This window comes from Ambystoma mexicanum, chromosome 1p, assembly GCF_040938575.1.
Source record: "Ambystoma mexicanum isolate Mex_15411 chromosome 1p, UKY_AmexF1_1, whole genome shotgun sequence".
Lineage (NCBI taxonomy): Eukaryota > Metazoa > Chordata > Amphibia > Caudata > Ambystomatidae > Ambystoma > Ambystoma mexicanum.
The window spans coordinates 15,016,103-15,040,654 of record NC_090921.1 but is presented as its reverse complement, the minus strand read 5'-3'; positions in this window follow the sequence as shown (position 1 = coordinate 15,040,654).

Genomic DNA, 24,552 nt, shown 5'->3' with positions numbered 1-24,552 from the left:
AGGAGTCATCTCACCTCTCGGCAGCATGGCTCCTGGCAGTGAAGTGAGGGGACACATCTGAGGAGAGGAGAGGAGGAGGCATCTCACCTCTCGGCAGCATGGCTCCTGGCAGTGAAGTGAGGGGACACATCTGAGGAGAGGAGAGGAGGGGGCATCTCACCTCTCGGCAGCAGGGCTCCTGGCAGTGAAGTGAGGGGACACATCTGTGGAGAGGAGAGGAGGAGGCACCTCACCTCTCGGCAGCAGGGTGCCTGGCAGTGAAGTGAGGGGACACATCTGTGGAGATGAGAGGAGGAGGCATCTCAACTCTCTGCAGCATGGCTCCTGGCAGTGAAGTGAGGGGACACATCTGAGGAGAGGAGAGGAGGAGGCATCTCACCTCTCAGCAGCATGGCTCCTGGCAGTGAAGTGAGGGGACACATCTGAGGAGAGGAGAGGAGGAGGCATCTCACCTCTCAGCAGCATGGCTCCTGGCAGTGAAGTGAGGGGACACATCTGAGGAGAGGGGAGGAGAGGAGGAGGCATCTCACCTCTCAGCAGCATGGCTCCTGGCAGTGAAGTGAGGGGACACATCTGTGGAGAGGAGAGGAGGAGGCATCTCACCTCTCAGCAGCAGGGCGCCTGGCAGTGAAGTGAGGGGACACATCTGAGGAGAGGAGAGGAGGAGGCATCTCACCTCTCAGCAGCATGGCTCCTGGCAGTGAAGTGAGGGGACACATCTGAGGAGAGGGGAGGAGAGGAGGAGGCATCTCACCTCTCAGCAGCATGGCTCCTGGCAGTGAAGTGAGGGGACACATCTGAGGAGAGGGGAGGAGAGGAGGAGGCATCTCACCTCTCAGCAGCATGGCTCCTGGCAGTGAAGTGAGGGGACACATCTGAGGAGAGGAGAGGAGGAGGCATCTCACCTCTCAGCAGCATGGCTCCTGGCAGTGAAGTGAGGGGACACATCTGTGGAGAGGAGAGGAGGAGGCATCTCACCTCTCAGCAGCATGGCTCCTGGCAGTGAAGTGAGGGGACACATCTGTGGAGAGGAGAGGAGGAGGCATCTCACCTCTCAGCAGCATGGCTCCTGCTGGGGAGGAGAGGAGGAGGCATCTCACCTCTCAGCTATGCCTGAAGTCTTTGCAGAGGGAGCAGAGGCCTGAAGGAAGCCCGGATGCGCCCCCGCGCCTCACTGCCAGCTCCAAGGCTAGCAGTGATGGTTTGCCTGACCTCAAGAGTGCCTTGGAAGGTTAATCTAACACTACTGAACTATAACATAGTGGGAGAAACTCTACACCTCTTTGCAAACAGTAAGGCCTCTGGCGAGAAAGAGACATGCAAAAATAGCACTACTGAGGGCGTCTCTGGCCTTGCACCCCAAGCCCCTCCCACCTAACGCAAATGAAAGGAGCGCAGAAAATGCATCGGTTTCAAATGCACAGGTCACTTTATTCTCAATGTGAGCTCTGCATTTCAGCAGGGGCTGGACCAGAGGCCTAGCCAGGATTGTCAAACAAGGGAGGCCGGAAGCTAATGTAGTTGAGCCCCTGCATTGACATTAACACCTGTAAAGGCCCACACAGCGCTGCTGACTCAGCATTTACAGATGTCGGGTGGGCCTTGCCTGCTCAGGCCCTACCCAGTCCACACCTCTGGGCTGGGCAGTGTCAGAAAGATGCGCTGTCCAGACCCTAGCCCTGCATTAGTGTTGGGAGCCGGCTCCCTTTCAGGTACCGGCTGGGTTGAGGGCTGAGCACAGGGAGTGACTGTTGCATGGGTGAGGGGGGAGCCCACATACAAACACACACTATTATCGAGCAGGCCGTTGGACTCCTCAAAGCACGATGCAGAGCACTGATGTGCGCAGCGCGTGAGGGTGGCCACATCGTCATTGCATGTTGCAAGCGCCATCATCTGTGCAGAAAGCGCAATGCGTCCACGCCTCACAAAGTGAACGCTCCACCTGACAGTGATGAGGATGATGAGGAGGGGGGTGTGGAAGAGACACCAGCAGGATGTCCCCAGTGGGGCGGCAGGAAGGACGGATCACAAGGCAACGGTGGGTTGAGGCATTTTTCCTGAGTGCCCCAGTGAGGTATCACAGAAGTACTAGTACCTCAGGGTGTACCCAAGGGGGTTCCTCACACAGGTGCACACCCAGAAGAAATGTGCTCTGGGGTAAGGAATGGAAATCAGGTAACAGGGGCTTTAAACCAGAGTGAGACGCCCACCAGTGCATGCTGTGATCCTCCAAGTTCTCTAATTGGGCTATCAGAGAATGAGAGACAGGAGGAGGTGTTTTTTAATTCAGTACAGAAGAAATGAAAAGAAGGTGAAACACACATGTTCCATGGTAAGACATTCCAATGCGTAGGGGCAAGGAGCGAGAAGGAGCCAACGCGGAAGTGGCACATGGGGAGAAGATCAAGAGATCGAGAATGTGTACAGTGGAAGAGAACTGCGTACGATTGTAACATTGACACAATAATCCAATTAGCTAAAATTGACAATGTGGACACTTGTACATCATTATTCTGATGTTTAAATCACAACATTTATTGTACATGACAAACACACTTGATGCCCTACAAGCAGGTTTCTACCCCTGTTACCCCAACCTATCCTTTATCCGAATTCTTCTTGACCTGTCTGCTGCCTTTGACACTGTTGATCACTCTGATTTCCTTAATACTCTCCTTCTTCTTGGGATTCAAGATCGAGCCCTTGCCTGGATTCAATCCCACCTTGCATATCACCAATTCTCTGTCTCCTGGAGCAAAAACACTTCTCAACTCACTCCTCTAACAGTTGGTGTTCAACAAACTCTGACTTGGGTCCTCTCCACATTACACTCTACACATCTGTTCCTGGGGCACTAATCTCCTCCTTTGGGTTCTCGTAGGAACTCTTCACAGACGACACCCAAATCGTCTTCTCTTTTCCGCTCTCCTCTGATTTCTCTATCAAAATTTCCAACTGTCTCTATGGCATTACATATTGGATGGCTTTGCACTCTCTGATGCTAAACTGTACCCAAACAGAGGTGCTCTTCTTCCCTGCAAAATCCTTTCTGTCATCTCTTCCTCTGCCTATCCAGTTCCCACTTGACACTATCCCCTATTCTTCTTCAGCTAGAAACCTTGCAGTCATCTGTGACCCTTCTCACACCTTCTCTACTTTCATCCCCAAAAACTGGAACATCAGCTCGCCTCAAGCTCCTAAATATTAGAAAATCAGGCACCTCTTTTCTTGCAACACAGCCAAGCATCTCTTAATGACTCCTCTCTCCTCCAAACTGGACTACTGTGCCAGCATCCTTTTTGGTCTCCCCAACTATACTTTCTGTCCTCTCGACAAGATCATTAACTTTGCTACCAGGACTATCTTTGAACACCCTCTGATGGTGGAAATGTCTTTTGGAGGGACAGGGCCTCCTAGTCCTTGTCCTACCACTTCTCCATGTGTGTTTTCTGTATGATTCTTGCCACTGGGGTCCAGCTAGACCTCTGGCAGTGCAGCTCTTCATGTTTTCCTTTTGGTGAACAACACCCATGGGATACCCATATGGCATCCATGGGTGGGGATACACCCGTGTACCACTAATGTGTGTTTTCTGGGCGTTTGTGTGTTGGCCGCAGAGCAGGGTATGGGCTGGTGGCTCTGAGTGTCCTCCTTTTTTGGGACACCCAGGCACTGCCATAGGAATCTATGGATTCCTAAACAAAGGCAAGATGTCCCATGTGGCCTCTTGGTTTCTATTGCTTTTTACCTTGTTTCCCAAAGTTCTAGCAAGCCCTGCTTATGTCCCTTACCTACTAACTGGCTGTTGGGTGGAAATACCAAATATGGCATTGGGGCTGCCTCCTGTCAGACTGACTGGAGCCTTCCTAGGGGCTGTGTGTTGTGGGTACACCCTAGGGGTGGGACCTGTGTGAATGCAGTCCAAAGTGAACATACATTTTGTGTTGTGAGTATTTGGCCTCTGTGTGTGTGACACAATGGGCCTCATTCCGAGTATGGTGGTAGCCATGGACCAATTAGCTCCATGGCTGCCTCCCATACCGGTACCGCCTCCGACTTGGTGCAATGTGGACTTACCAGTCCATTCCGAGCTTGGAGGGACCGGTAAGTCCCCACTGACAAAACCATTCCCCATTCCCATTTCAGCCCCATAGGGCTCAATGGGAATGGAGAAGGAGCAAATAACGGTACCGCAAATTGCGGTACCGTTATTGGCTCCAAAGTCCCTTAACGGGTCCCGTCCTTAACACCTGGTTAGACCAGCCGTTAAGGAAGGGACCCGCTAAGGGAACTCGGAATAGGGCGCAAAGGGATTACCGGCACCGGTGTCCTAGCCGGTGCTGGTAATCCCTTTGCGCCCAACTCATAATGAGGCACAATGGCTCTTACAGCCCTGACTGAAACTTGATATGATATGATATGGCATTTATAATGCGCCTATAGACAGGTGTTTCAAGGAGCAGCAAGAAAAGGTGGGGGAAACAGAGGGGATACAAGAGACAGCGTCCTACTAGGCCAGGTGTCATTGAGATCATGCAAGTGCAGGGGAGGGGGGAGGGAAAAGTGCGAAGGGAGAGGGGAGGGGATAGTGCGGTACATAGGATAGCAATAAGATAATAAATACATAAAGACAATAATTAAAAGTGCGGCCAGCAGGTGGCAAATGGAAGGATAAGTGCAGACATCAGAGGTCAAGTGCTCGTCAGGGCTGTAGGGATAAAGAACAGTCCACGGGTGCAAGGCTTGCCAGGGGGGGCAGTGCAAGTGTGCAACTGGTGGGGAGGGGACCTGGGCCTGATATCAGGGGGTAGCCAAGTAACCAGTGCAGTTTCAGAATTAGTCAGGAGATCAGCAGGGGAGAGGAGGACAGCAAGCAGAAGCAAAGAGGAAGGTCTTGAGGTGTTTCCGGAACCAGAGATGGTTCTCCTCAAGTTTCAGGGAGGCAGGGCAGCTGTTCCAGAGGGAGGCCCCAGCAGAGGAAAGAGATCTTCCAGCAACTCGCTGGAGGGGGATGAGTGAAGAGCTCGAGAGGGAAGATATTTAGGAAGAGCGAGTTGAAGGTATTGAGGTCCCAGACCCCAGAAGGCCTTGTGGACAATGCAGGGGGGTTCGAACTTAATCTTCGCAGCCACTGGGAGCCAGTGCAGAGATTTCAGTCCTGGAGAAATATGATCCGTGGGCTTGAGGCCAAGGACAAGTCTCGCGGTCCTGTTCTGGATAAGTTGCAGAGGCGGAGAGTAGAAGCAGGCAGATTAGGAAGAGGCTGTTGCAGTACTCCAGCCTGGAGAGACCCAGAGCTCTGGAGACAGTGAGCTTCCGGGGGAAGGGAAGTAAAGGAAGAATACCTCTCTGAGGAGGTGCAGCTGGTAGTGTGACTTCTTAGAGACGTCAGAGATGTGCGGAGAGAACGAAAGTGTGGAGTTGAAGATGACCCCAAGGTTTTTTGCTTCACAGGTGGGAACAGGAGGAGGGCCAAGGGAGGCCGGCCAGAGAGTGACAGGAAAGGATGGAGCAGGTGTGCTGATGAGGAGAATCTCGATCATACTGGCATTAAGTCAGAGATCATTGGTGGCACACCACTCCTGGATAGCAGACAGACAGTCAGAGATGAGATAAGGAGAAGAAGTGGCAGAAGGGAGCCTGAAAATGAGTTGAGTGTCATCCACATAGCACTGGAAGTTGGAGTAGAGAGCGGCAATGCGGTGGGCGAGAAGTGCCAGGTATTGGTTGAACAGCCAGGGAGAGAGGTTAGACCCCTGGGGAACAGCACAGGTAGAGATAGAGATAGAGGAGAGGAAGGGCCCAAGTTGGACCTGGGAGGGACGATCGGAGAGGAAAGTGGTCAGCCACACCAGGGCCTGATCGGTGAAGCCCAGGTTCTCACGGAGACAGTTGAGCAGGATGGCATGGTTGACTGTGTCAAAGGCAGAGTAAAGATCAAGTTGGAATGAGGGCACATGAGGTGTTGGAGTCGAGATTGGAGAGCAGGTCTTCACAGATGTTCAGGAGAGCAGTTTCTATGCATCTGACAGCTCTGAAGCCAGACTGATGGTCATGGAGACAACCAACAGATTCACTGTGAAGATTAAGCTGGGAGATGGCCAGCTTTTCTAGGAGTTTGCCCAGGAAGGGAGTGATGGAGATCAGACGATAGTTAGCTGGGCATGAAGGGTCGGCAGAGGGTTTCTTAAAAAGAGGATGCACAAGGGAATGCTTCTGGGGGGAGGGGAAGGCTCCAGTTGCAAAGGGATGGTTGCAGAAGTTAGCCAGAGCAGGAGCCAGGGTGTAAGTGTGGTCCTTGGTGGTTTTGGAGGAACAGGGGTGAACCTGTTTTGATGAGACTTACATAGATCGGACTTGTCTAGAAAACTTGTCTGAGGAAAATTGGGGAAAGGCAGAGAGGAGGGAGGAGAGGTGGCCGCAGAAGGGCCAGAGGAAGAGCAGGGGTGGGGGGGAGTGGGAGAGGAAGAAAGAGAGGCCAGGATGTCCTGAGTTTTAGAGATGAAATGAGAAGCCAGAGCCGTGCAGAACACCTGGGAAGGGACAGGAGAGGTAGAGACGGCAGCAGGTTTGGCCAGCTCCTTGCAGATTTTAAAGAGTTCAGGCTGAGTTGTTAGATGCCACAGAGACACGGGTTTGGATTTGGGCTCTTTTCTTGCTGCAGACATAGCCGATATTGCCTTTGGAGCAGGCAAATTTGTCAGAGGATGCACCGGAAAATCACCATTTCCTCTCAACCACCCTGCACTTGCGTTTAAGGGTGACGAGGTCTGAGTCATACCAAGAGTTGCACTTTGCTTTGTTGCTTTGGGCTTCAAGCGGATCCTCATGACAGGGGCAAGAACATTGAGAGTGTCAGATATAGCAGAGTGGAGCATGGAGAGGGCTGTGTCAGGGTGTGAGTCAGCCAAGGGAGGAGAAGGGGGGTAGAAAGTGGTGGTGAAGGCCTCAACTGACACACGCTTCATGGGTCGGATAACCGAGAAGGTAGGTGGCAGTGCTGGAGTTGGCTTGGCCTGAGGGGTAGAGAGGGTGAGATGGGAGGAAAGGAGAAACTGATCACTCCAGGAGAGAGGAATGGTGAGAAGGATCGAAAGGGGGAGGTCAGAGGAGATCAGAACATCAAGAGTGTGCCCTGCAGAGCGATTCGGGCCAGAGGGGAGAATAGAGAGTGAGAGTCGCAGAGGTCACAAAAGAGTCCAGTGGAAGGACAGGAAGCATCCAGGTGGATGTTGAAGTCTCCAAAAAGGAGGAGTTGAGTGGTTTAGACCAGGAGGGAAGAGGAGAGGTCCGCCCACTCAGAGTGGAAGACGGAGATCTGACCAGGTGGCCGATAGATAGTAGCCACAGTAAGGGAATGGCCAGGAGAGGGAGAGAACCTGCAGATGAGGCATTCAAAGGAGGAATAGGCCTGTGTAGGAATGACAGAGGCAGGGATCCACTCAGGGAAGATCAGGGCTACACCCCGTTCCGGAACGGGTGGGTCTGGGAGTGGAGAGGATCTTGTAGCCATCGGGGAGGAGAGTGTCTAGGCTTGTGACAGAGCTGGCCATGAACCATGTCTCGGTGAGACCGAAGGCACTTCGAGGTCAAGTTACTCCAGAAGGCAGCAGATGTCCAAGGAGTGTTAGACAGCTGAGCGAGAGTTGAGAGTGGCGATGTGGAGAAGGTTGCTGTTCTTGAAAGACTTCCGGGGAGGGGTACAAATCAGAGGTACGTCCTGTGGAGGTGCAGAAGGAGCCCGAGGAGGGGAAGAAGAGGAAGGAGGAGAGGGCAAGGTAGCCAAAAATGAGTCATAGGGGGGAGGCAAGGAAGCCAAAGAAGGGAGAGAAGGGACAGCAGGTGAAGAAAGGAAATTGATGAGACGCAGGAAGTGTCTATCAAAGAGGAGAAGGTTGGCTTGAGGGCGTTGGACCAAGACAGTGCCATTCAACCAGACATTAATGATGACCTTAGAGGAGTGGAAGTAGGCCAGGAGGGCCTCCTACCGGGTGCCACCATTAATGGGAGAGGAAGAGAAGGGAGAGAGCATAGACCATATGAAGAGTCCATCGGTCTGGCGAGAGAATGACAAAGAGGATGTTGGTGAAAGTTTGCCTGGAGGAGGCACTGGTATAGCTGTCAGCAATAGGGAGGCCCGGGTTGTAGACCAGGATGTCCTTTTTAAACTTTTTCCTACCAGATTTAGTGAGGAGAGCAGGATAGTCGATGGAGAAACAGTTAGAAAAGATAGGGGAGACAGAGAGCACCATAGAGTAGGAAGGGAGTGGAGAGAAGAGGAAGGGAGTGGGAAGGGGAGAAACACTATGAAGGACACAGGGCAGGGTGAAATCTTACGAGCAGAGAGATGAGACAGTTAACAATTGGACCAAACAGCCGGCGCTAAGGTTTTAAATACTTTCACAATGCAACTTTGAAAACAGAAGAAAAATGCCTAAGTTTGAGAATCCTGACTAGTGGAGAAAAGGCCTACGTTTCACGATGCAATTTTTATAAAAAAATACTTTCACAACGCTAATTTGAAAACAGGAGAAAAAAAAAAAGAAAACAAGCCTAAATCTGAGAGTCTGCTATATGGATAGGTCAGAAGAGTGGGGGAAGGTACTAAACCTAACCCGAGCCAATCCTACCAAGTATAGTTGCTGCTGGTTGATACCTGCAGACACTGGCTTCAATGCACTTATGCAAATGCAGTGTAATTTGCTGAAAGTCTGGTCACTTACCCCAATCCATGTTCCTTGTCATGGTGTCTGGGTGGAAGTGAATGGCCTGAATGCCTGTGAGCCTGATTGGCTGCCTGCCTGCATGAATGCCCTTCTCTGTGATTGGTTGACTGAGCCTGGCTCAGCCTGAGTGAATGAGAACCAATGTGTATAACTAGGGTCCCTGCACTCACCAATTTCTTTAGAAGCTGAAGTCGAAGCTGAAGCAAGAGGAAGCTATTCCTTGAAGCCCAGCTGGAGGAGAAGTCTGCTGCTGCATTTTCTTCATGTAGTCCAAAAGCTGCTGTGTTCTTCCAAGGATTGATTCAGAGAGGACATGTGAAGGACACCTCTCCCGAGCTACGAGGGACCATTGTGCAAAACTGCTACTCTTCATCAGAAGTACCCTGGAAGCCAGTCCTGTGTGCCTGCCGTCCAGAGAAGGGGTCATGAGTCCTGGAGAGGAGTGCCCGGATACCTCGAGTGGAAGAAGTCCATTGGTGTCACCCAGGGTCCAGAGGAGCATTTTGTGACTACTAGAAGTTATTGCAGTCTCCCACCCTGAACAGGGGGTATCCTGGCATAGGGCTGCTGGACACCATTGCCATCATCACTGACCACATTTTCCTGCCAGAGAGAGTCCAGAGGTTATAGGTGTAGACGAAGGTCCACACGTGGGTTTCCCACCAACAGAAGCTAACAAAGATGTCCCGGGGGTCCAGAATTGGTGAGGGTCCAAGGTCCACTCCAGTGGTCAAGTCCAGGTCACCAGAAGCTGTCCAGACGTCTGTGCTGTGGCTGAGCACTGATGAACCGAAAGTCAGAAAATTGCGATATTCCGAAACCTGACACCAAAACTGTCCTATGCACCCTTTGCTGGCAGAAGTCAAGGAAGGGTCCCAGGGGTCTTACTCTCATCTGCCAAGTCTTTAAGGAGTCCACAGCAAGTTTCATTTTTCTAAGACTTCTACAGTCGGAGAAATCGTCAACCAACTGAGAGCAGCACGAAGAGCAAAACTGCTGCAATTCAGAAAGAATTTGTTTCAATTTTTCTTCTTGGACTCAGCATCCCAGTGGCTCCTTCTTCCAAGTGGGGTACATCCTCAAAGGGAATCGTCGAGTGAAACTGAGAAACTCTGCCACTTCGCTTGCCAAGGCACCAAAGGTACTGTGATGAGGAAGAGCATCTTCTAAGCCCAGGAGTCCTCCAAAGGTCCAATATTCGTCTTGGATCCTGTTCTCCTGTGGCCTCTCAGGTACTTAGGGGTGGTAGAACCTTTAGGAGGAAAGTAGAGGGTTATTGAATATTTTAGGTCTGGGCTGTAAAAGACAAGGGCCCTCATTACGACCCTGGCGGAAAGTAACTGACCTGACCGCCATAGCGTAAATAGCGTTTCCGCCATTGCACGATGGAGGAAAGTGCGGCTAATTCCGACCCATCGGGCACGAACATTACGCCATGGCGGAAGTGCAAAGTCCACGATGGCGGAAATGTCCCCAAAACGCCCCTCACCGCCGTCGTACGGCGCCCTAGGTGCAATTCCGCCACCCATCATAGCGGTCACCGTAATGAGCGGTAATCGCAAAATACGGTGACCGTAAATATACGGAAACGGAAGTAAAAACATGGGGCCGGAACGGGAAACAGCACGCCGTACACCTATAAAATCAGAATCCCAACACAACCATTAAAAATCCGACCCTGAGACACATCCCAACCCGTTAGCCACCCTAGTTAAAACAATCGAAATGGGAAAAGTTGCCAAAAAAGCGTGCGACCGCAAGCGGCAGGTCCACTTCTCCCATGAGGAACTCACCGTGCTCACAGAGACCCTCCAGGAGAATGCTGCCGTCGTCTTCTCGACGCAAATGACCGGGACGGCACTTGCGAACAAGAAGGCCATATGGGCCCTGGTAGCACAGCGGGTAAGTGCGGTGGGGACTGCACCCCGCAACCCACAGCAATGCAGAAAGCGATGGGACGACTTGCGGATACGCGTACGGAGCATACTATCAGCCAACCGTAACATTGCCACAGCTACCGGGGGAGGATCGGAATCACCCATCAAGTTGACCCCCTGGGAAGAAATCTGTGCCTCCACCATTGGAATGGAGAGTATAGAGGGAGTCGGAGGGATGGAGAAAGGAGTGCAGACATCCGAAGAATCAGGTAGGTGGGCCAAATAAAACAATGCTAAATCCACAATGTCCAATCATGTGAAGTACCATGTGTCCACATAGTGCAACAGAAACACATGTCCAGGAGAACGTCCACATACATTGGCCTGATAGCGCACTTTAAAATCACATTAAATACATAAATAATTAAAAATCCTAAAAACACCCTCTACACGTGCAGCATGCACACCCTAACTGCAGGCTGCAAAACAACTGCATCCTCAATCCACACAAAAATGCAACCACCTCCAAGGCCCTCACCCAAATCACCCTCAGGTACCACCCCAATGCATGTGATACATTGCCATTCCAATTTCCACAGACCCATAAATAACGCTCGCCCTCCTTTACTCCACCACAGGGTCCGATTCAAACGACGAGCTCCAGGACACCCCTACCAGCACACCTGCAAAGAGGGCCAAGACCAACGGCCAAAGACCCTCCACCTCAGCTGCACGGATCAAGACACGGCAGCAGCACAAATCAAGTGGCAGCACACAGGAGGGGACTTCAACAGGCACCCCAGCAGCCAGCATGCCCACAACAGCAGCACCACAGGTCCCCCCAATGGATGCCACAGAAGGCACTGCTTCTGGTGGCAGCAGCACCATAGGTGACACTGCATTAATGGCAGCATGCTCCGACACAGAAAACGGTGCTGTCGATGTAGGACCCATCCATAACCTGTCTCAATCCCCCTGTTTGTTTCATCCCGTACACCATGAGGATACCACGCAGGGGCACCCACAAGACGACGACTGGCCATCCCCCACAAGCCCTGTGGCAAGGCAACATGAGGTCATCAGCCCCTCTGTGACACCACCGCAAATGGCCATGGCCCAGCAGAGGCAACAGTCCCTCGACCAGGTGATCGTGCAACAGCAGCAACTGGCCACGCTCCTCAAGGAGCATGCTGATGAATGTGGGGGTACTAAGGCAGCCATAGAAACATCAACTGAGACACTTAGGGCAGAAATGGAGAGAAGTACAGAGACACTAAGGGCACAAATGGAGAGAAGCACCGAGAGCCTGAGAGTAGAAATGGAGAGAAGCACCGAGAGCCTGAGGGGGGAACTGCATGCGACGTCCAAAGACGTATGTGGTGAACTTGCCGCTGTGCGCCGTGTGCTCACTGAGCTCTCACAAACCCTTAGGGACATGCATGGATGTGATCAGGCAGAGACATCATCCGTTGCAAGTTCCGTCCAGGGCAGCCCCCAACGTAGATCTGGGAGGAACCTGCGCTCCACAGGCAGGGGTGCCCCTGATACCCGGAGAGGGGGCTTGCAATAGCGTCTGCCCACTGACAATGAGCATCTTTGGACACTGGTGTTCGGGGGGGAGGTAGGAGGGTGGAGGGGGGGTGTTGGGCTTTCTTGGGTTGCGGGTCGATGGGGTGTGTAACATAATTTCACATATGCTATAAACATTACATAATCATCCAATGAGATGTGTGGACATTGTTCCTTGTGTACGAGGCCTTTATAGGCGTACAGTCCACATTGTGCATGTTCCCGACACACACAGTGCCACAAGTCCCGTGTCCATGTATCAGCCACCAGGCGTGAGTGCTAGAAGCATGAATCTATGATATTCTGTCGAATTTCACGGGCCTCCTGTGCCTCGCGGACTCCTTGAGGTGCTGCCACATCCCCACCCTCATCATGACCATCTTCAGGTGCTTGCAGTTCTGCGTCAGGGGGCATGGGCACATTTCTACGTACGCACATGTTGTGTAGCATGACACATGCCATGACCATCTTTGCAACCTCCTCATGGCGGTACAGGAGTGCCCCGCCAGACCTGCTGAGGCAGCGGAAACGAGCCTTCAGTAGGCCGAATGCCTGTTCAATGACTACACGGGTACGTGAGTGGGCATGGTTGTAGTCCTCCTCATGCTGGTTCTGTGGGTTCCGGAGTGGTGTAAGGAGCCATCTCTTCAGTGGATACCCGGCATCACCTGTATGTGGACAATAAAGGATGTTTGAGGAATGACATTGCTACGTACGCACCCCTCCCACCTGCCAGGTCATTGCCGCATCACATACCCCACATTATCATGCATGAAATGAGACTCACCGAGTAGCCAGGATCTGTTCCCTGCGTGTCGCTCCATGTAGCGTGGTATTGTAGAGTTCCTCAAGACCATAGAATCATGGGTTGATCCAGGAAATCGGGCACAACAATGTGTAAAGATCCTGTTGGAGTCACACACCATCTGTACATTAAGAGAATGATATTGTTACCGGTTGCGGTACTGGGCCTCCATGGCATGTGGGACAACCAATTCCACATGGGTGCAGTCGATGGCACCAATGCAACCCGGTATGCCGGCCAGTGCATGGAATCCAACTTTTGTGTTAGTAATCTCATGCTCCGAGCGTGGTACAGAGATGTAGTCGTCTGCGTGCTTCAGGAGGGCATCGAGCACTTGCGATAGTGTCCGTGAGAACAGTGGCTGTGAAATGCCATGCAACTGTCCGACTGTGTGCTGGTAGGTGCCTGTGGCCAGGAAGTGGAGTACAGACACCACCTTCAGTAGGGGTGGGATGGCGGTTGGGCTATCTATCATGCTGACAAGGTCAGCGTGTGTCATGTTCACAATGGCGGTTATGGTGTCCCTGTCCAAACGGTAGAGGGTGTGGATCTGCTCAGCAGTGAGGTTGAACGGATGAGCTCGGAGGCGTGGGATTGCGGGCTGCCTGCGTGGTGGTAGTGGCTGTGCTGGTGGCCCTTGCTGGCCCTGCCTTGCCCTCCTCCTCCTCCTGCGTCTCCTCTGTGCGGCCGGTTGTTGTAGTAGTTGGTGTTCGTCTTCTTCTTGAAGTTGTAGTACTTGCAGTGCTATCAGGTCCCCCAGGGCCAACATCGCTAGTCCTGCCGGTAGCATTTTGGAGTGGGTGTGGTTGTGGGAGGGGGTTGGGTGTGCAATTTATGTGTTTTCAGGCTGTATAGCCTCCACCTGTGGTGATTCATTCCACCTGTGCCAGCTGCAATCCCCTTTGGGCGAGCACTGTACCGAGGTTCACCGACGGGCGGGGCGTCCCATTTGTGAGTGAAGCCAGTTGCCATTTTCACACTACATGGATGAATTTGTGATTTCAAGCGGTCACAGATGCCTTTTCGACGTGATGTTGCAAATGAGGAATTCGAAGGACAGCGCTTTCGGTTTTCAGCTAGCGGCGAGGAGACGCCCACAGGTCTGACTGCAAATATAACGTTCTATTGTTTAATGTCCTTGGGACAGGGGCCATGGCGAGAATGCAATGATTGATATGAATAGTATGGGATGCGCAATAGCGTAGTGGACGATAAGGCAGGACGTTCCCAAATACATGTTACTTCACAACACTAGAATTCCGGCCTGGAGCACAGTGGATTTTGCAGACTGCATTACGCACAGACTCAATGGAAGTTTCAAATGTGATGTGAGTAAATAATCAGGCGTTTTCATACCGGGATGAGGGAATGATGTATGGATGCATGGACAGATGATTTAATTGAGAGTTTGCCATGTACATGGCTTTTCGGGATCTATCCCCTTCCCCTGCGCTATGTGATGCAGAGCTGCCATAGTGGGACCATCGTCTATCTGCCCTTGTTGAACCCTCCCTGTCTCGACGCGCCTTCAAACACTTGTGTCTATGCACGTTACGAATCCCATCTAATGGATTCTGTCTTAACAGACGCATGCACACAAACACTCGTTTGTAATAGTGTTTTCACCTCGATTTATATAGTTATGATTCGCAAGTGATTTTTGGGTGGAAATAATCCGTTTGAGTGGGCTAGCATGCATATGGCTGTGGATTTAGTGTGATCATTGAAGTGAGTAATACAAATGAAGTTCTGATGCCCATGCTATTCTTTTTCATTTCATTTGGGTGACAGGTATCTCCTCCCCTTTTGCCGCTGCCATCTGTATGCCACTCCTGCAGATGGCTTTTACTCCCGACACCTGCTGCTTCGAGTTAATCAGTGGAGCACCATTACGATCTTATGGGACGATCGCCAATGTGCCACATGCCCTTACGCAGTACTAGTGGCTAGGAGCTACATATCAGCCTTTCAGCTGGACTAGTGCCTACCTAATGGGACGGCCCTGCGGTTCTCGGCGCTTCCATGTTGCCTTTTTGAACGTGAATGTAGCCCCTGTGTACCATGAAGGAACAGGGCGTCACACAAGAAGAAGCTGGTCATTTATTGCGGATGCAGCCCACAGTAATGAAAAATATTTTGGAGTTTATGACCTAATAACTGTATGGGCTTGGTGAATTTGATGTGCATTAAAATTTGATTCTGATTTCAACCGTGTAGCGTTATTCTTTGCAAGTAATGTAGCATATTCCTATTTGTGGAGCGGTGTATTGTGAGGAGATCTGCATTGGGTTCCGGCTTCTGAGTATAGTTGCGTGGTACTGTACTGGCTGCGTTTGCCTACGAAGCCCAGTAAGGTCAGGGATGGGGCCTGCCATTATGACTGTTTTAATGATGTCATGCTCAGGGGCGGGGGATTAGCTTTTGTGTAAAAGATGCCGGTCAGCCAGGTGGATTGGTGGAATGATGTGATTATCAGAAAATGGCTGGTCACAGGTGCCTGTGTTTGCGTGCGTTTCTTGGGGGGAGACTGAGGTCATGTCCATTGGAATAGCTTCTGTATTCGTGCCATCTGTGCCCTGCAGCTCCCATTGGCCCCTCTTGAGATGAGCCTGGCTGCTCAGTCACTCTGCCAACTTGTGTGGTACATGCTTATGCTGATGGTTGGTTTGTTTACTGGCAAGAGTACAGGGCTGGTGCAGTCTCCCTCAGGATACTGCTTTGAATGTTGCCTTACACTGGTGTCAAGCGATGGGGGCCTGTTGTTGTTTTGTCTCATGTTTCAGTTCATATTGCTGTACTTGAACCTTCACGTGCCTGTGCTGCATCAGTACGGCAATGGTGCCATGCCAAATATGGATGGCCACTCACAAGGCACTCGGAGCCCCTACATTCATTTGTTCGTTGGCATGCATGGGTGACTTGTACATTTCACTGGTTGCATTGTGTAACTTCATTGCACCTACGAGGTGTTGTGCAATGTGGGCAGGGAGTGGTGTACAGGCACTCAGTAGGGCCATTTACGGTTGGTTCACGATGCCGTAATTCTCACCATGGCGGAATGGTACTTTCCGCCATGCTTGATGGCGTTAAGTGAATGTCCGCTAGGGTCAGCATTCGCGTACCGTTGCGCCATGGTGGTAATTACGGTTTTGCATGGCACACGTGCGCGTACTTGGTGCAGTTTGCGTTGGCGTTCACTACGGTGTCGCTGATGGCATCGTACTTTACGGTGACGGGTCATAATCGCACCAAGCGGTATTCGATGGCGGTGTTGCATTTCCGCCATCGTTTTTCGATTTCCGCCAGGGTCGTAATGAGGGCCAAGATAAGTTACTCCCTAAATGTTCAATTACAGGTTGCCCAGGTGAGGGATCCTCACACAGAATTGTGTACCTATTCTAAAGAAAGCATTCTGCCACTGTTCATAACTAACCTGCCTTTCTTCCCGAATCTATCACTTGTTACACCTCATTTAAGAATCCACCTGCCTATTTAAAACCGCCTGCAGTTAGTGCAATTATCACTGAATTCTAGTACTCTAGGGTACCCCATAGAGCATATATAATTGCAATTCTTTGAATAGTATTTGTGATGCTGGAAATGCATTGGAGAGACAGGGCCTCCCTGTCCTTGTCCTGTAGTCCTTTTTCATATTGTGTTCTGTGTTGTTTTCTGCCCAGGAGTCCATGGGGGACTCCTGGCAGTGCAGCTCTTCCTCTTTTTGGTTTGGTGTACAGACCCATGGGATACTTTTATGTCACCCATGGGTGGGGGTGCAACCCTGTGCCCCTAGTGTATGTTTTTGGGCACCTGTGTTTGACCCACAGAGCAGGGTATAGGCTGGTGGCAGCACCATGCTGAATTTGACAGGTGCTCTGGGTGTCCTCCATTTTGGGATACCCAGGCCCTGCCATTGGAATCAGTTGATTCCCGATGGAAAACAAGATGGCCCCTGTGGCCACTTGCTTTCTATTGCCTCTTACCTTGTTTTCCCAAAGTCCTGGGAAGCCCTGACTCTGCCCCTTCCCCCTGCCTGGCTGGTGGGTGGAAGTTCCATATATGGAGTTGTTGTGAAGGCCAGGCCAGACTAGCTGGAGCCTTCCCAGTGACTGTATGTTGTGGGTACCCCTGTGGGGGGAACCTGGGTGAATGGAGTGGTGTGACCAATATGCACTCCTTGTTGTGGCTGTCTGGTTTCTGGCATGAGAGACAAAGACTGAGACAGCCCTTCCCAAAACTGGCTGAATGCAGTGTGTAGTGTTGAATGGTTGGGTACTTGTCCCAATCCACATTCCTTGTTGTGAGTGTCTGAGAGGGAGGAGGATGGCCTGAATGCACTGCATGCCTGATTGGCTGACTGACTGCATGAATGCCCTTCTGTATGATTGGCTGCTGAGTGTGTGCCAGCAGCGTGGATGGGAGACCAAATAGTATATCTGGGGACCTCTCACCACTGGAAATTGTTCAGAAGCTGAGTCTCCACTTTAAGAGTAACTGGAACTGATGACCCTCGACGCCCAGCTAGAAGAAGAAGCCTTGCTGTTGCTTTTGCTTCGACCCGATCCGAAGGCTGCCATGTTTGTCGAGGACTGACCCGAGAGAGGACCTGGATAGGCGCCCTCTTCCTGTGCTCCGAGGGACCATCGAGCACCGCTGAATCTTTGCTGAAGCTCCCTGGACGCCAGACCCTCGAAAGGCTGCGGACCGGAGAAGGGGACCGCCGAGGAGATCGAAGTGAAGCACCCAGACCTCGACGCCGTCGAAGTCCATTGCCGTCGACCAAGGTTCACAGGTTTGTGTAACCGCTGGAGGCCCGTCGAAGCTGTGTCATCCCAGAAGAGGGAACCGATTGACGCTGTGCCACCGACGACCGGAGCCGCCTGCTCCTGTGCCTAAGAACGTTTGAATCGAAGGACTCCCTCGTCCGCACCGTCGACCGCTTTATCCTGCCGGAGAAAGTCGAGGACGACCAACGTGCCGAGGAGAATCTGCCGGTGGGTTTCCCACCACCTCACGATCACAAAGACTCGATCGACTCGACGCCCTTGCTGGGCCACCGTCCTTCACAATCTTTGCGGTCCAGAACTAGTGTCTCCGAGGTGCCCCGCACGCCTCTTCCTTGCAGGACGCCGATGCTCCGACGCCGACGAGCACCACTCGGATCGAAGCCTGCCACCTCATCGATGCCGTTCTACCCCGTTCACTGTCGGACGTTCGACGACCCGTGTCTCCGCTTTAAAGGGAAGGCCCTCAAGAAGGGCCGTCGATTCCCCGACACCGAACACCGAGTTCCTCGACGCTTCTCAATGCCTCTCGACGATCCGTGACTCCTGCTTTAAAGGGAGTCACTCAAGAAGGATCTGTCGACGCCTCTTCGAAGAACTCGACTCCACCAGGTACATTGGGGGGGTAAAAACATTATAGGAGAGAATAAGACTATTGAACAATATAAGGACTGGGCTTGTGTTATATATCTTTATTTTCCAGGTTGCCCAGGTGAGGGATCCCCACACAGAACTGTGTCCATTGATAGGGGCCAGTATTCTGCCTCTTGTTTCAGCCATCTTGCTTTCCTTCCTCTCTATTGCTGGTTTTCCTCTTTATTGATCTGTGTGACATTGCTACAGTATTGTTAATGCACTTTAATGAGGTCTAATATTAGTGGTACCACTTTAGAATTGTAGATATTTACCATTGTTGATTTTCCTGAGCACAAAGTGCGTTATTGTGATAAGTGTACATAACCTTTGGATATTAATTATATAAAGACTGTGTTTTAACTAATACAGTGTGTGGACATTTCTTTGTGGGGGTTCGGGGACTACACTGTACTTAAGAACCAGCCTGCATCACCTCCTGAGAAGCTAGGCCTTGATTTCTCACCCATTGCTACCAACAATAGAGAATCTTGGCTGGGGTCCTCTGTGCCTCTCCTCTACCATATAGAGAGCAGAAGTACAGACCATCCCCCCTCCAGTCTTTACAGTATTCTCCAGAGTAAGAAATGTTATTATTTATATGTATATTCACTACAAAAAAAAACTTTGTTAAAGGGACGTTATGGTTAAGTTGCCCTATTACAATTGTATGCCATTTCACTTAAGCAATGTTATACTTCACAGTGCAACCAAAAACCACTGCACATTCCCCCATTATAGTAAGCTAAGCAACCATAACTCGCACCATCTACGTGCATTGCTAAAACCAACACCCAGGACATCAAAGATGACATCACAAATATCATTGATGACATCACTTTAGTGAAATGTTTTCACTGAATGCACATATATATGTATGGCAGGGAAGGAAAAGAGAGTGGCTAAACAAGTGATGTCGTCATTGATGTTATCATTGACATTTGAGATGACATCTTTTATGGTCTGGGTGTTAGTGTTAGCAGTGCACAGGGGTGGTGGCAGGGTTGGGGGCTTAGTTTACCAGTGGAGAGTGCTGATGGGAAAAATTGGTGCTTAGCCTACCATAACTGCCGAATTTCAGGGGTTTTTAGATTTTACTTGTAATCATAACGTCCGTTTTACACATTTTTTGTACAGAATGTCATACACTTGTGTATAGGCGCGTTACAAATGCCATATCATATCATATCATATCATACGTTTATAATAGGGCAACTTAACCATAACGTCCCTTCAGCAAAGTTTTTTTTGTAGTGAATTTTCAACATTTTTAGTAGGGCAACGTAACCATAATGTCCCTTTCACAAATGCATTTTGAATGATTTGCATAGATTGGCATTACTGTAAATGATTCATAACATACGTTGACCAACATTTTTGTTTATGATAGCGAAGGATGCCAATAGTAACACATAAGCATACTGTAAAGGAACATTTGACTGCACTGGCCGTCGTTCTACGAATTGCACAGTAGCATATGCTCTTGCACAGCATGGCCACATGGTGCAGAACTCATACACACTTCACAATAACATGTGCGAGTCGTTGACAGTGCGGAATGACATTGTATGTTGTTATACGAACTTGTAACTGCAACACTTCCCATGCACAACTCAACAGGGCAAGTTGCACTACAATAGAAGCAAGAGTGCATACAGAGATCTTTCAATCAGTAAACCCCATTCCACCCTAAAAAAGGGGGGATACATTCCACTACCAAGAGAGATTTTATGGCACTAACACATTGAAGAGAACAAATCCTTTCCAAGATGGCCACCATGGAAAGGGAAGGCGGGCGTTCCATAGAAAGTCTTTTTGCGCTTTCCTTTACAGCTGCCAGAAAGTAAAAAAGGAAAACGTGGGACCGTAGTGGGTGAACAACATTTGTATTCGTTCCGAAATGTGTGGTTATCAGCAACACCTTTAACAAAAAGGCAGTGCCTGGTGGACATGGCGACTTCAATATAATGTTTTGTCCCAACCAGTAAATGGGAGTATTTACCTCCTCGACATTGGGGTCAGTAAGCATACCTACAGGCTACCGCTCAGAGACAAAAGGCGTACCGTTCATTTGTTATGTGCATGACGACACTTGTATAGTATGAAAACAGTACAACATGTGAAACACAATGGCGCTTGGTCATGGACAATGAACTTTACATAAATGTGTGGAACATACAATAGATATGTTTGGCAAAAATGTGCATACAGAAGTCAAAGGAGTAGTCTTCTAACGTCTGGACAAAATCACAACAAAAAACTCTGTGAAGAGAAATGATGTGCACTAATGGCAGAAAGATGGCAAGCAACACCCTTACCACTGACCAGTGCACACATTTTTGTATAACTGCCACAAGGTGAAAAGGGTGAAGAAATGTGTAGTGCGAAGGTATAATGAAGCATTGCTTTTGAAACGTTTCTGTACAGCAAACACTTTCAGTGCACCAGATCTCATTTTTCCACTTTTAGAAAGATACCAAATCTGACAACATAGCGTCTTCATGCAGAAGTAATCTTTGTAATTGGGGCAGCTGGGTGACAGAATGTACCCTCACGGCATGAAAGTATAATAGATGGGCCTGAGCCTTACGTTGCCAAAGCAAGTGGTGTGCAATAGCGTTCTGGATAACGTACCTTTCTTAAAGGCTTATGCACCGTGATACGGCACCTATTAAAGAACACACTACAACCTGCAACGTACCGTGGCAGATTTGTGAAGGCCAACATGAAATGAATAAAAAACACACTCACGTGTAAAAAGTAGTACTGTACTTTTATTTCACAATGCACAGCGCTAAATCATCGCCCTTTACTCAGTTGCAAAGAAATTTGAAGTTTGTGTCTCCGCCGCACAATGAAAATGTTAATTTTGACGGTCACGTTGATGTGTTCCCACACAGTCACCATGCGTTGGCGCCACAGTTTTTATCACGCACACAGTGAGCAGTGGCGTCACAGTAGTCGGTTTCTTCTCACATTCATTGGCAAGATGCCGTCAATCGCTATGATGTAGTCCATCACAAAGTATAATGTTAGTGGCAATGGTGACATTGTTGGGTAACCACACATAAATTATGCGTTCTTGACACATTAGGTGTATTCCTGTCACAGTGATTTACAAGGCGACGTGAATGGCAGTGAACTATGACACCATAAAGGAGGGTATGTTGCTTCTTACTGCTACAACTGCGTAGGGACATAGAGGTCCGATGCGGTGATGACGCACATACAACCGGTGACGAATAGCTGCAATTGACGATTGAAAACCCGTCACTCGGATGCTGCAATCCATGACACTGGCAATACGGTATGAAGTAGCTAAGAGGAAAATGACAAAAAAGATCTATCAATATGAAGCCTTTGCGGAAATGTAAGGCGTAGTACATAGCATCTTTATAAATAAAGAATGTTATATGGGGAAATATGCTGACTCCCTACAAACAGCGACAATGTGCAATAGAGATACTAGGTAAAAAAGTATCAGTGCCACATAAATTTTGTAGGTCATAGCGTAAATTGTAGAGACATTGTACAGACGGCGGTAATGTGCAATCTGAAAATTCATCGCCACACAAACTTCCAAATGCATTAGTAGTAACAGTAATGTACAATATGAAACTTCAACGGCACACAAACTTCCAAATGCATTACTACTAATATTTTTTTTCACACTAAGTAAATAATGGCAGTTTGGTGTAAAGGCCTGAAAAATAAGCTTACATTATGTGCACCGGCTCCATTTCGGCCTCCGCAGTCACACAGTAGTTGTTTGCAGTAAGACATCCTCGGGAACTGATATATCATGAGCTTCACAAACCTTTTTTGAAGCATAGCTTATCAAAGGGAATGTTTCATAAACTGTGACTCCCTACATGCTTTCTGTCTCTGTTTCGTGTACGTCAAGGTCGAAAAACAATTGACCTTATGAGGTTTGCTACATGTGCGCCCATACCGAGCGCCTACTGAAAAAATGAAATGAAATGAACTGACCTTCACTCCGAACACAAATACATTCTCATTTTGCAACAACATATCAGCAGTCAATAATGAGAACCGTTACTCCTGACCATGTGCAAATGCGCTGTGTTGACGAATCAGTGCAGGTGGCTGCCTCAGATTCCAAAACAAAGGACGCCAGTCTAACCGCACTACTTTTGGTGGTGGCTTCTTACATAGACGCATTAACAGCTTGTCATACGTTGCCTACCAAGTTTCAATGTACGGGACGATATTGGTAACAAGAATAAAGCACTGTTTCACTTTGTACTACCACATATAACTAATGCTAACCTTTCGACACAGTGTTTCATGAAGGTATGTTTGCGGGAATTTCGGCGTTCAGCACAAAAACTAAATGACCATGGCGGCCATATCAAAAGAATGCTACGCACTTGACGCTGAGGCAGAACCAATCGGTGAAAGCGCTACATCTTGACCTACAGCATGCCATAGATTAGCCAATAGAAATCTGCTCCACTGAACGAACAGGGAAGTGGGACCGCGGAGCAGACATAGATATCACTAATTCTTAGACTGCTACTTTTTGATCGTTTTAAAGGAAAGTACAGTATGATTTCTCACAAAATTTACAAAAGCACGCTTTGGGGAACAAGCCCCTGCCCCTGCTGCAAAATTGATGACAATCTGTCCAGTGGTTTGCCCTGTAGCCGTGCGCAAAGTTTTTGCCTCATTCAGTCCATGGGGAAAAAAAGAAGTTTTGGGACCCCCCCTATAACTTTGCCCCCCCGGACAGATTCCTTACCAAATTTTGTGGAGAGATTCAGAGTGGCCCTTATACTTTTTTTGCAAACTTTGGTAAGGATTCGTCCAGGGGGAGCCAAGTTATAAGCCACCCAAAAAGTGTTCTTCCTAGGGAAACAGCAACTTAACCATAACTACATCACTACTGTGGCGATGTGATATGTTATTGGTAGAAACCTTATCATATATAAAGAGGTTGTGTTATTACCTAACATAGTGTGTGGATATTCCTCTGTGGGGCTTGGGGACGGACTGTACTGAAGAACTTGCCTTCATCACCTGCTGACAGCTTAAGCCTGGCTGCACGTCCATTGTTACCCATTGAGTGCCTTGGCTGGGGTGCTCTGTGCTTTACCCAACCATGTAGAAGGCAGAAGTACAGATACCCCCCCTCGAGTCTTTAGTCTCCCACACTCCACACCTGCTTCCTCGTACTGTCACCAGGCTGGATGGCTGATGATGCAAAACAGGGCCAAATCTAAATTTCACACCCCTGTATCTATCCTCCTCTATTCAACTCTATATGCCGTCTCATAATCTCTGCTGTGCCTCCTTGATGACCCTTGTGGCACCTCATCCTCCCTGTGCATCCTCTCGCTTCCACTCTTTCTTTCTTATTACTCCACTTGCATGGAATTCTCTTCCCCCGGACATCTGGGAAACAGTCCACATGGATTTTTTCAAAACCAAACTAAAAGCCTACCTCCTTGCCTCCAAGTTATCCTCTCAACCTTCCTCTCATCTGCCTGCTAGCTAACACGTTTCCCTCTCCCTACCCTGTCTCTGTTCCACTCTTTCTACTGCCTCCACAATAGAACTGCACCCATCATGTTCACATCCCCAATACAGCTGGCCGTACCGCCTACCTGCACTTAAAAAAGGTCAATGTTGGTTGTCCTTAACCTATGTATGTCCACGTATGTATTGTCCCCAGTGACTGTTCCATTTACTCCCCTCCACAACCTGGTCAGAATGTCCCTCAAACCCACCCCATTGTAATAAGCTCACGGCTTCCCAGAAAATCTGATTTCTTATCTAGTGTACATTCTGTTGAGACCAAAAGAGCATTGCTCCTCCCTCTATATATATACAAATAAATGTATAAACATGTTCATGTTTGCCACACCTCCCTCCCAGATATAAATACCCAAAGCACTCCCCTCCCCCACCCCATAATTCAACCCCAACATACCCTGAACCAGCACTGACATTTATAGACCAAGTTATTGGCTTTTCTCTCCCTTTCGCAGGTGGGTAAGGGCTGTAGGGCGTACGCTGTGCTGAGCAATGTGAAGGCCTAGCAATGACAGACTCATCTATTGTGTTCAAAGTAGTTTGCTGGTGCGAGGGCCCTTGGTGCCCTTGAACTGGAGTTGCTGCAAGGACCACTCTAT